The 12,259-nt window shown below is 40.8% G+C and overlaps 1 protein-coding gene across 1 annotated transcript in view; it reads left to right on the forward strand.

Annotated features, from left to right (window-relative positions):
• The first annotated feature begins 6,954 nt into the window (after positions 1-6,954).
• SH2D1B (SH2 domain containing 1B) overlaps positions 6,955-12,259 on the forward strand; it is a 55,725-nt gene continuing 50,420 nt past the window's right edge. The window contains exon 1 of the mRNA XM_054628092.2: positions 6,955-7,063. The gene's annotated coding sequence lies outside the window, so the exon portion shown is untranslated. The remainder of the gene's footprint in view (positions 7,064-12,259) is intronic.

Below are 12,259 nucleotides of genomic sequence, written 5' to 3' on the forward strand. Positions count from 1 at the left end.
TTGAAGTTTCTAAACCAAGGCAGAAAATCATTGCTGAGAGCTTAAAGTTTAGCAACAATAGGATTCAGAGGCATGATGAAGGAATTATAACACTGCCAGCTCTTGAAAGTCAGGTTAGAATAACATAATGTCATTCCTCCATTCTTTAGAGTTTTTGAATCTGGGGCCACAGTCCAGTACAGTTGTAGAAAGAAAGGATAAACCAATATGTGGCTTACTGTGTGTATTTATCTTTAGAATTTAATGAAATGTGTCTGTGTTTAGGTAGAAAAGCCATTTTATTCTCAGAATCAGAGTACTTTCTTCCAGAGGAAACTTGCATGCTGAGCACTGTCCTAGAAACCTTCTGTTAGCTTCTGATTTTTTAGGTGTAGTTTGGGTTTTGGGGTTTTTCTTCAGAGCAAACAGTTTTATTTCCTACAAAGTATGATGTAGAAGTAGGAGGGGGTTCTTATGAAATGAATGTGAATCACATGACTATGCTAGTCTTTTTGGAATACATAAACTGAAATAGCTCTCAGTGTAGTCTAAGGAGCAATGTAAAGCTCTGTTCTTTCTCTAATGTGAGAAAATGTCCTCTACAATCTGTGTTTACTTGGGATGCTATTACTTTGGATTATGATTTTTGTATTAACTGCCTTGGATCAATGCAAGAAAGAAATAATTTAGAAATAATTTACTGGATTAGCATCTTATTTGAACGTGAAGGAACAGATTAGTCTTGATTAATATATATCCCATTCAAGTCTAAGGGTGGTATAGACTCAAGTACTCAGAGCTTTATCATAATGAAGTGAATAGAGCAGGAGGAATTAATCTGAAAATACTCAAGATGGTGGCAATTCTTATCAAAGAATACTGAACTGAGAGAGGAGCTGGAGAGGGTGGAAGATGTACATTGTGAAAACAAAGGCAGTTGCTTCATTTCTCAGCTAGGAGCATGTGGGGTAAATCTGAGATCTGCAGAGGATTCCAAATAAAATGCTTATCAGCCTGAACAAGAAGCTTACAAGAAATAAATTCCTTTGGAGATAATTAGGAGCATAATGGAAAGGTGAACACTGAGAATGGAGCAGGGGATTTCTGAGTCTGTAGTCCTGCTGGTGTGTTAATAAATCTGCTCTTCAAGAGCAAATCATTGCTGCACTGTATCAGCTTCGAATGGCTGCAAAAGAAAAGTCTTTTGGAATAAATGTGAACTTGGTATGCTATTTTCTGCAACCTGCAAGAGACAGAAGGCTCCGTTAGACAGCAAGAAAATATTTGCTTCAGGCAGTAAAATCCATTGGGAATATGAGATTTTTTTTTTCCTTTCCTTTGTATCAGTGCTACGTTAAAAACTTTAAGAGAGCCAGTAGTCTGCTTAAAGCACTGTTATTCAGGACAAGAGAGACAAGGACAAATCGTGACTATATTTAGAAAGAGAGGACATAAGGCAATGCTACTTCATCCCCATCTATTGCATACAAAGGCATTTCCTCCTCTGTTTTAAGTCCCCAAGCTGGGGACTTAAATTCCTGGGTGCATATTCTGGGAAAGTGTCTCTGCCTGCTTAATTACTTATGTGATCTTTGGTAAACATATGATGCTGGTATCTCAAGAAAAGAGTCTGTCTCAAGTGGACATCTGCCTTGGCTGGGAATAGCTCTTGCTGCTGAAGTTCTTGGAGAAGGTAAACGGAGCATGATTAAATATTGATGTGCACAGATGTACATGAAGGAGTGAGCCTGTGCTGAAATGGAGTCAAACAAATAGTACAAAAGTACATTTTGTAATGTTTGCAAGTTGCCAGTAAGTTGTGCGTTCCTAAAACTGCAGAATGCATGTTTATTCTGGCTTCCAGAAGGCGAAATAAGTTGCACAACTGACAACACCATCAAGCCTCAAATGCCTACTTTATCTATTACTACTCAAATTGCAACCTTTATTTGAAAAATCATATCATTTTCTATGCTAAGTGTTGTATTGGAAATCCCCTTGCAAAGAATCTAAGAGACACTCTTTGTAGTAGCAGTCTTGAAAGAATAGGTATACCTCCAAGATGTAAGTTATATTTCTGTTTGAAATGGAAATCTATTTTTAATAATAAAATTTCAGAATTTTCTGGGCAAAGTAACTACAGCACAAATGCTTTAAATTGGGTCTATGCTGAAGTGCAGTCTGCTCTGGTTCTAGTCTCACAAACATATTGGAGAAATAGAACTGTTCTTTTAAGCTGAGCATGTGATTCTGCTTCAATGTCGGGTGCAGACCTGGTGCTCCTTGTGCTGTGAGCACAAATGAGCAACAGTGCTACAGGAGAGAGGTTGGTTTAAAATAGCTGCCAGAAAGAGTCAGGCCTTACAAGTGTGCTTCAAATGCTGCAGAGAGCTCTTCTATCTCTCACAGTGAATTTTGTACTTGATGATAAAATTAAAAAAACTAATCAGGGTCCTTTGTGCACTGTAGACAAGCCTGTCTTTAATCACCGCTTTACTTAAAACCAGTGTTAAGCAGAATGCTAACTCATTAACTGCCCCTGCAATTGTGGCTTCTATTAAAAGCAGTATCATGGGTTTCCTGTGTGGAAACCACTGGGTAGTTTTATTCTGAATGCTACAAAACCTTATTATCAAGGATTATAAAGAGAAAATTTCTTATCTTGATAACTCTGCACTGAAAAATTTCCATTGAAATCTAACACTGCATACTTGTGCAGCTTTGGGTGGGGTTTTCTGTGCTGCATGTTTTGAGATAGCAGAGCAGTCCCTGTGTACTTAGCAGAGAGAAAATAGAACAGATGCCACTTCATTCAAAGCCTGCAGAGATAAAGTGTGGCTTTTCCCTTGACTTCACTAGATTTTATTTTCTGTTCTATAGATAGACACTATATCCTGAGAGAGCTGTAATCACTAGTGATTTTTCTTTCAATAGCCACAAGAAGAATGAATTTCCTATTAAAGTGCTATCATCCATTCACCTGGTTTTAGGGTTTTTTTTAGTTCCCTCTTGACACACTTATACAAGAGGGTGGGCAAATACTTTCCCCTGGGCAGCCAAAGGCCTGGCCCTGCATCTAGTTCTCATGGGAGACGTCCTTGGGAAGCCAGCAGTCTCCACTCTGTGCTTGGTAGCAAGCTTACAACTGTATAAACTTTGACCAAAGTGCAAGAAGAATTTGTGAGCAAGATAGCAACTCTAAAATACTGAGCTTGTTCTTTTAAAAGCTCCTTGTGACTACCACAGGCATCTCCATGTGGCTGTTGGACCCAGTGTAGAAAACTCAGACTGTACATGTGGCCTGAAGCCTCGTGGAGAATCACCCTGAACAGTCTAGGTCCCTTGCTATGGCCTGAGCTGAGAAACTGACTCCTCATGTGTCCTCGTTGCTGAAGTGATTAAGCTGACTCCTGCTCTGTGGTGTGTCCTTAACCAGCTTAGCCTTCATCGTGGACTTTCTCATCATGACTAAGAGAATGTCAGAAGCTTGTCCTCTGTTTCCAATGGGTTAAACTTGTTCTACCTTGAGTGAAGTGTTCCCAGCCACAATTCGGAATGAAAATAGCCCTTACTTTGGGCAAAAGAAGTCCTGTGCTCTACTGAGTGACTGGTATTGCAGGTAATGGCTTCCTGTAACTCAGGATGCCGTCTCTGCATTTGAATACTGTCTCTTTCACCACTTTTTGAAGCCTGTAATATCACAGCATGGTTCATGTTAGCCTGTTCTTCTGAGCACAAGAAAAACCCTGAGCTCTTTAAAATCTGATGGAGACCTAGTCTAGGCTGTTTTGTTGAGGGCTCTTGTTAGAAGTCAGACTCTGGTGTATATGTGAATGCTCCCACCTCACTTTACCATGGCATTGCAGGTGAAAGCACTTGCACTACATTTCTCTGAAATCTCCTCTGAAATACTTCCTGAATTTTATCCAGGGGGACACTATTTCCCTCGACACAGGGGCAGTAGGAGAACCACTGAAGTGGAAGTGCAGGTCATGCACATGTCTGACAAGTCAGAAACAGTGACAAGGAAATGAAAAAATGTATGAGCCTGCCTCAACTTAATCTGTGATCGCAGATATTTACCAGTAAGCCAGGGTATCTCCACAGTGCAGCTTAATGACTGCTTAGATCTAATTAATGTGTGTGTAGGTTAAGAGAAAGATTTGAAATAAAAACAGTGAAGCTAAGCTAAGCCTTAAAAAGTGGTCAGTGATGCATTGGAGTGATGAATTTGAAGTGAATTACCTAACTACTGAACCTTTCAGCTTAACAGTGTTGTAGTTGCATCTCTATTTAAAGAAGTTTCTGGTAAGCAGATCAAAGTGCTCATCTTGCCACATTCACGGCTGTTAAAACATTGTTTTCTTACTACTTCCTGTTGAGCAGCACATTGGGGCACAGCAAAGCGTGTGCTGCTTCTCTTGTAGTTTAAACTGTCAGACGCTTGTTAGCATTTACAGAAAATAAGAACACAGGTGCACAGAAAATGGTTGTCTTGTCCCACAAAATGTTGAAAGTCTAGGAAGTGACTGTCCTACATTGGCATGTACATTTTGGCGTTTCTCAAAGGCCAAAGTAGGTGCTCTTCCAGGAATTTTCTTTGAGCATGAGAGTCTTGGACTAAAGTGTCTGTATGAAGGAGGCAGGGCATAGGCAGAACTTCTGTTTCTGTGTGAAAGATGAAAAATGCAGTCATGGACCCCTTTAGGTATTGTGAGTGACCTTACTCTGTCATGCACAAATGCTACAGATGCAAAGGGAGGACTTTGGTTTGAAACTAGATGATCTTTAATGTTCCTTCCAAACCAAACCATTCCATGATTCTATGACAAAATTTTCCAAGAGAATTTTCCCAAGAGAAATGTCATGGCTCATTTCACTAAGCTTCTGGGTTAACAAGGCCATATTCTTTCAAAAGTCCGGCATTGCCAAAACACTGATAGGCTCTAAACAAGGTTTGTTGTGGCTACCTTGAACTAGCAAAATAATCATGTGACTTCAATTTTTGTTTCGTTTATAATCTAGGCTACAAAGTTCTTTTTATTCATGTTCTGTCCTTCATAACTCTTATTTTGAGTTTGGTTAAGAAAGGCGTTTTTCTCTTTTATTAAATGTGCTCCTCAGGAGTATATTCTGTCTTCTTTATTGTGTGTGTGCAGCTCCCAGTTCCATAGTTCATGACTAGGAAAGAGTTGCTCTGTGTGCTGTTGTTGGCACCAACAAATTCTTGCTGGATTGCTTAGTCAGTGTTTGGTTTGTAGCACTATCCAGGGTGATGAAATATGTGCATGCGTGGATTTTCTCTTTTATAATCTAAAGAACAAAATTACTTAATATTTAAAGGTTATAGCCAATTGTGTGATTTGGTTGCTATTTAGGGATTTCTGTTCAGATACTGAGGTAACTGATGCACAAAATAAGATGTTCATCCTTCTGCATCACCACTGATGTACATGTGTGTGTAGGTTCAGTTGTTCATGTCAGGTACGGCCAGGGGGAGCAAAGACATTGTAGCTGAGATGGTAGTTGAATGATTTCAAAGCAGCCAGCAGTGCTGTCCCTCTGTGTTAGCACTACCGAAATAAATGGCATTTCCATCTTGACAACAGGTTGTCATTTATCAGAAAGTGTGCCATAGCTATGTGGTTCATAGAATACTCCTTAGGCCATGCTCTGCAGCTGCTGGAAAGGAAGGTTCTTCTCTGTAGAGCTCAGGAACTTGATGGCAATCCCTCAGCAGAGGAGGCAGGTAGATCAAGCCATTTTCCAACCTTTCCTACACCTCCCTGATAAAGAGGTAGCATCGTTTTAAGTACTATAGGGGGATAGAGAGGAAAAAAGAGTTGGATAAAATGCTTTACCCACACCTCAGTGAGGGAACAAAAAAAGTACCAATATGCCTGAAGCTTGAAAGCAAAGGGAAACAAGCAAGAGAATAGTGTTAGTATTTGATCTTTGTGCACTGAGCTTTATTTTCTTCTCAGTACATAAATAAATGCATGCTTAAAACTCTTCGTCTTTGCTGTGACTCAAGCTTCCTGGATAAAGCATCAGTTTCAAACATTGCTCTGCCCTTTACTTCAAGTGAAAAAATTTTAGGAGATAGAGCACCATACTAAAATTGAGAGGAGTGTAAATTATTTTCTGTCAGTTTTGAAAACAGTCATCCATTTTAGATGAACAGTTACAGGCTGGGTTTTTCAGCTACTTGGGGAGAAAAAAAAGTGGTAATGGCTGACTATTCTGGTTTGTAGCTTTCTCCTACTGAATGCTTTTATTCTGTGTTTGAAACCATGCACATCATGACTTTACATCATGGGACAGACAGTCCACAGAGGGTCACTGGATCACACAGAGATGTCAGGTTCTGATGTGCTTTGCACTAGTTTTGCTGGAGTTGTGCTCAGTTCAGTACCAATAGCAAAACTGGCATGAAAAGAAAAGCTGGATTCTTCTCCATATGTACATGACTGGTTTTCCTTTAACCATTGTAAACTTCCAGTATACATCAAAAGTTTGCACTGATAAAACTGCTGAACAAACATGCAATTTTGGCATCAAAACCCAGAGTTTCTTTCTCCATAACTGGAGGCTAAGGAGGTTCTTTTAAAGACCCTGTTGATAGCTTCTCTTTTTTTCAGCTGGGAGGAAAAAGCTCTGAGACTTCACTAAGTTTTCTCTGTCACTGGTTAAATGTATAATTGGGTGCATGATTCTTAGGCTAATGCTGTGACTTGAAGCTAATTTTTTTCCCTGCTATTATATAATGGAGTTCTGTATTTTAATGTGCCTGCTTATTTTAGGCAATGAAATCCAGAGACAAGCCAAACCAAAAAGAATCTGTACTGAGGTGCTTTTAAAAACCTGGTATTATTACAGGACTGTCTGTCTTTAAAACGTAAACTTCAAAACTCTTCATAAAGTGAAACCAATAAATACTGTGCACCATACAGAGCATGATCATTCACCCAACCTTGAATTAGAATGCACACCTCACCCAGCAGCAGCTCTGTGAGGTTGGTCACAGCCATGATGGAAGGGTAATACCCAGTGAGGAATGCAGATTGGCTTCTGCTGAGTGCAGGTAATTATAGTTTCCTTCACACACTGGGGTAAATTTTTTCTCTTTGCAAACTGATCTATGGTATATATGCAGAGTCTTGGCTCTGCATTTCCTTTGAGCATCACTGTATTTGCAAGTTCAGGTCTCCAATGATTTGCTGAGAGCATTAATTCATGTCTAATTTAGCACTAGAGAAATCTGAAGATTTAATGCATTTATAGATAAATGTGTGCAGGTTTTCAGGAAGGGCATTGTGCTAGTACTTCTAAATTCCTGGAGTGAGGCAGTTCCTATGCTTCCTAACAGACTTGTGTTTTATAACATGACTTATTGTATCAACTCAGCAATGTTTCCCTGTGGCCGTAGAAAGCCTGACAAAGTAATTATGAAATATTATCTGTACTTCTCACTTTGATGCTAGTGTTTTTAAAGATGTCATATAGATGATTTAAATGGTTAAATTTCAGCTTTGGAGAGACAAAGGAGGGAGCAGAGTACTATCAGGCATCTCGATAATGTGTGGCTGACAGTACTTAGAGCACCATTCTTTTATGTCTCTGCTTTTCTGCTGGGACACCTGCTGCTTTGAGCATCCTGGTCCTGTGGTGGGTGAGGGACTCCCCCTGGGCTGAACAGCTGGCAGTTTGCTATGGGAAGGGTACATTTTGAGCACTGTCTTTCCTGACATGACTTGCTTCCCTAGCTGTAGAGCAGAGCTGGAGTGTCTCTCCTGCACTGATTCCCAAAGGAATGCTCTGATGGCAGTGAAGCATGTGATGGGAGACAATTGTGTTGTCTGAGGTTGTCTTACCTCAGATGAGAGACCTGACAACCTTAACAGGGAAAAGAACAGAGGCTTGACTGCATGCATGAGCCTTTCGCAGCCTGTCGCTGATGTCTCCTAATAGAAGCCAGAGGGGACTACGAGCAAATCTTTTAAACTTGGAGAATGCTGACCAGGTTGTGAGGTGTCACCTGTGAAACTGGCATTTCTTAGAGCCAACTAGTTTCTAGAGTGGTCAAAGAGATCCTATCTCACTTCAGGGTTATTTTGTACAGATCAGCCATATCCTTCCCTTCCCTCACCAGCACACCGAGGCTGCCGATTAATTGGCAGCTGCCTTGCTGCAGCTCAGATGAAGATATTTGTTAACCTGGAGTGGAATCAATACCTGTGTTGCTTTATATCCAATGCCTGTGATTTCTGGCAAGCATAATGACTTTTCTGCTAGCTTAACCCTAACTAAGATTTAATTAGAGGATTTTAAAATGGTAAATACATCCATCTGTCCTGTGCAAAGACTTTCTTATGATGATAAGCTGAGCAGCCAGAGCATCAGATCCTACCAGCAGACATCTGTGTTAATTTGGAGAGCTTGTCAAGCTCCTTTCTTTCAGGTCAGCTCTGTTCTCAGCTCTGTACTCATCTTTCTACCTTTCAGAACCTGTCCCATGCCCTCAGTAGGAGCTAGAAGCTTCCCAGTGCCAGTAAATTCTCATACTCTTTGTTACCATTTCCTCTTCCCTTCTCTGTTCAAAGTGTGTCTTATCTAGAAAGCACAGAGCATGGAGCAAAAACAAACCAATTTACATGTTCAGTAAACATCAGGTCAAGATACATAATTCAGTTTACCACAGCAGGGTGGCATTTCTGAGAGAGGTGTTTAAGGTGCAGAAAAGGATTTTTTGGGCTATCAGATACGTGGCTTCTGTTCGGAAAAAAATACTGGGGTTTGTGTTGCTTCATTGAAATAACAAATGAAAAAGCAGAGTGCACTGAGTGCCAAAGCTGTATTTATCTTCATGCCATATTCAGCGCTTTCTCAAGGAAAATATTCTAGCACAGAAATAATGAAAATGCAGACTGAGACAGCAAGTTCCAAAGTCTCTCTGCATGGTTTTCAGCAGCACATTTTGAAGCTGAATTCCTTTGCTCCCAGGAAATTCCTGAGGTTCTGGATACTTGAGTTTAACAATGACTGTTACATCAAAGGTTGAATTGCATCACATGTCTTACTGGAAAGAACAACTGGGTAATACTGCAGGGAAAAGAAGGGCAAGATTCAAGATGAGGAAGAGGTAAAAAATAAAGAAAAATATATAGGTGGAAAACACAGAGCAGAACTCTAATTATTTCAATAAAGGATAGATAGCAAAGGCCCCATGATGTGAGCCACACTTCATTAAAGTAGCCAGAGGTATTGAGCCTCAGATGATGGTGCTAAGCTCTGTGGTGGAGTTCTTGGACAGCACCCTCTGGAAATCTTTGGGAGCCCTGCTGCAAGACCAAAACTGAGCCCTTACATAAGGACTGTGCCAGGTCCGGGGCAATAGGTGATGGAGATATCAACTTTATCCATTTATGTGAAAAAAGTCTGAGGGAGTGTTGAATCTTGCCACTACATCCTTCTTCCCCTCACCTACTCTAAGGAAGTACTGTGCCTCCTGCCAAGGACACAGAGCAGGTTCTAAACAAAGGCAAAAGAGAATAACAAACAAACAAACAAAAACCAACAACCAAAAAAACAACCAAACAAAACAAACCAAACAAATAATCCCAGGGTCTTTTCTGGGTTTAAAAAGGGAGCAGCTGAGGAGGAGTTAATTGCTGCGGGTCACCTTCAGTGCCAGAGATTTAAAGACTCAATCTCAGGCCTCTGAGGAATAACACCTCCTGACCAGGTGTGCTATGGAATTAGGGCAGCAGTACAGGTTACAGATACGCCCCTGAGATTTGGACATTTTTTTTGGGTGGGGGTGAAATTTTGGCTCATGTTGTTTATTAGTTTGTTTCCCTTCTGGTGGGAAAACTCATGGACTAGTACCGCAGTGTATTGCTACCTCAGTGGTGTCAGTGCTGCTTTTTGTGGTTTGTGGTCTTACCACTGTTGTTGTGGACTAGCTGCATTTTCCAAAACTCTTAATAATTTTACATCATTTCATACAACACATTGTCTTTAGAACAATTTCCAGAGCCAGACTCAGAAGAAAGCCATGAAGAGAGAATAGAAGTCTATAGACTTTAAAGGCAACTGAGAAACGACAGAGTTCTTTTTCAGAGTGCATCATTTATAGCACTTTCATGCAAGTGTGCCATCTTCCTTGATTTATGTGTATGTATATTTGGAGTTATTTTCTTCCTATTCCAGAAATTGATTCTCTTTCGTCATGCCTCTGAGCCTATTTACAGCCCGCATGATATTTCATCACTTGCCTGAGTTACAGTGAATACAGTGGAACAAATGCCCAGATGCTCCATTTCCAGAGTATGGAAAGGGCATTTGTGCCTGCCTGTGGAGATGAGGACAGCTGGTTTTGCTGCTGGATAGATCATGCAGGTCTCTGTTTTGGGTATGAGAAAATGGGATGGTGTTTGTGCTGCTTTCTTAGGATGTGTCCTCCCTCATTCTGCACTTGGAAATTTTATCTGAATGTGACTGTTTGCAGTGTTTATGATTCTGAGAAGCCTGATAGGAGTAAGTGGTGTTACAGAAGTGTGCAGCATGGTTTTCATGTGCCTCCAATGTGTTAAACTTACATGCTGGCTGTAAACACTGTGCACCCACAAGCACTTGTGAGAGGTGGTGTCACTCTGCTGCTCAGGACAGCCGTGGACAGAAGCATGGTGAGGCGCCTTCCGAAGCACTTACAAAAGAAGGATAACGTTAGTATTTACCAAGTGGTAGCCTTCCAGAAAGGCGCAGAAATCCCACATTTCCCTCCTTTGGTTATTTACCATGACAGATAATCCTAAAGTTCCCAACTGAACCCATTGAGCACTAATATGATTATTGTCCAGCCACCTTAGAGGGAAGAAGATCTGGCAATTTAAGGAGATGAAGAAGGGTGTGTAGAAAAAGCACTTAGAGATTTCATCCCCAGGCGTAAAAGCACTGTGCTTATAAATAACCTCTGAGAGAATATGAAGAGCACCATCTACTGATGCAGAAGAAAACGAACCATTTGTATGCAAAGCTGTTTTTTTTTCTTTTCCTTCTCCTTAGACAAGTTGTTGGTGGCTTTCTGAATGCAGAATTTAATGTGGATTTTGATTGTCACTAGCAAAATATTTTAACTATTGACTCCCCTTCCTAAGGGTGCTGATAGAGAAGAGGGTGTGTTTGTACATGGTCTGTTCTGAACCTCAGCAATCCCGGCAAAGAAGGGGCCACATTAGCACCCTTGATAGGCATAGATATGCATGCCAAATATATCAGCTGCCTGCCTAATCCTTATTGTCATGGCAGTTGCTTTCAGTATCAGCTTAGAAAAGCCTGTTGAGCTGCCACAGATGTCTCTTCCAGTGCCAACTGCCAAAGTGGTCTCTTTCCAGTGCTAACTACCCTCAGCTTCCTAGCTGAGAGCTGAATGCTTTGTGACAACCTCACCTGACAGCTTTATGTGTCCGTGCTTGGAACATTCCACAACCTGTATGCACTTGACACTGTCATGGTTTGTTGTGCATGGGAGTGCATCATGAAGGTCCTGTTGCTGTCAGCTCCTAGGCAGACCGTGCTGTGCTCACCTGAGAAACCATCTTAAAACGAAATGCACTTTTTGTTCCTCTGGATCTCAGTCAGCCTGACCTGCCCCTCTCTGCTAGGGAGGACTAACTCTAAATTTAATCTTGTTTCCTCATCACTGACTAGTGCTCCATCATCAGGGCCTCTTTTTCAGTGTTAGATTGGGCATGAAGTTGCACCATTCAGAATCTCAAGTTAGTTAATTTAAGTTTGCCTTAAGGGAGCTCTGACAGGAACTATTAGACCTGCACAGATATCTGTGTCTCAGATGTTGTAATCTTTCTATCCTGTTAATGCCTGATGATGTATGAAGAGGGAGTATGGCTTTGCTTCCTTTTTTACAGAAGCACAAGGCTCCCTCTTTTGTTATACACCAGCACCACTTAGTGCTGAAATGTTCCAGAGGTCACTAATAGAAAAATATGTTTTTATATGATCATATTCAGTTTCTGAGTGAAGCCCTCATTTGTGACGCTTTGTATTAGCACTTAACTAGTTTTTGCTCTGTTTGTGCTTTTTCTCCCTCATCTACATCCATTTCATAGAAATTAAAGCATCTTTTCCTACTGGAACAGTATATTTGCAAGTACACAGCTTATTCACTGGAGTCTAGGGTACAGCTCATGTCTTGGGCCACCCCTTCCCAGCCATCAGCCAGTAAGTTCTAAAATTATAGATCCAGAAACTGTTGCAC

This window comes from Agelaius phoeniceus, chromosome 2 (genome assembly GCF_051311805.1).
Source record: "Agelaius phoeniceus isolate bAgePho1 chromosome 2, bAgePho1.hap1, whole genome shotgun sequence".
Taxonomy (NCBI): Eukaryota; Metazoa; Chordata; class Aves; order Passeriformes; family Icteridae; genus Agelaius; species Agelaius phoeniceus.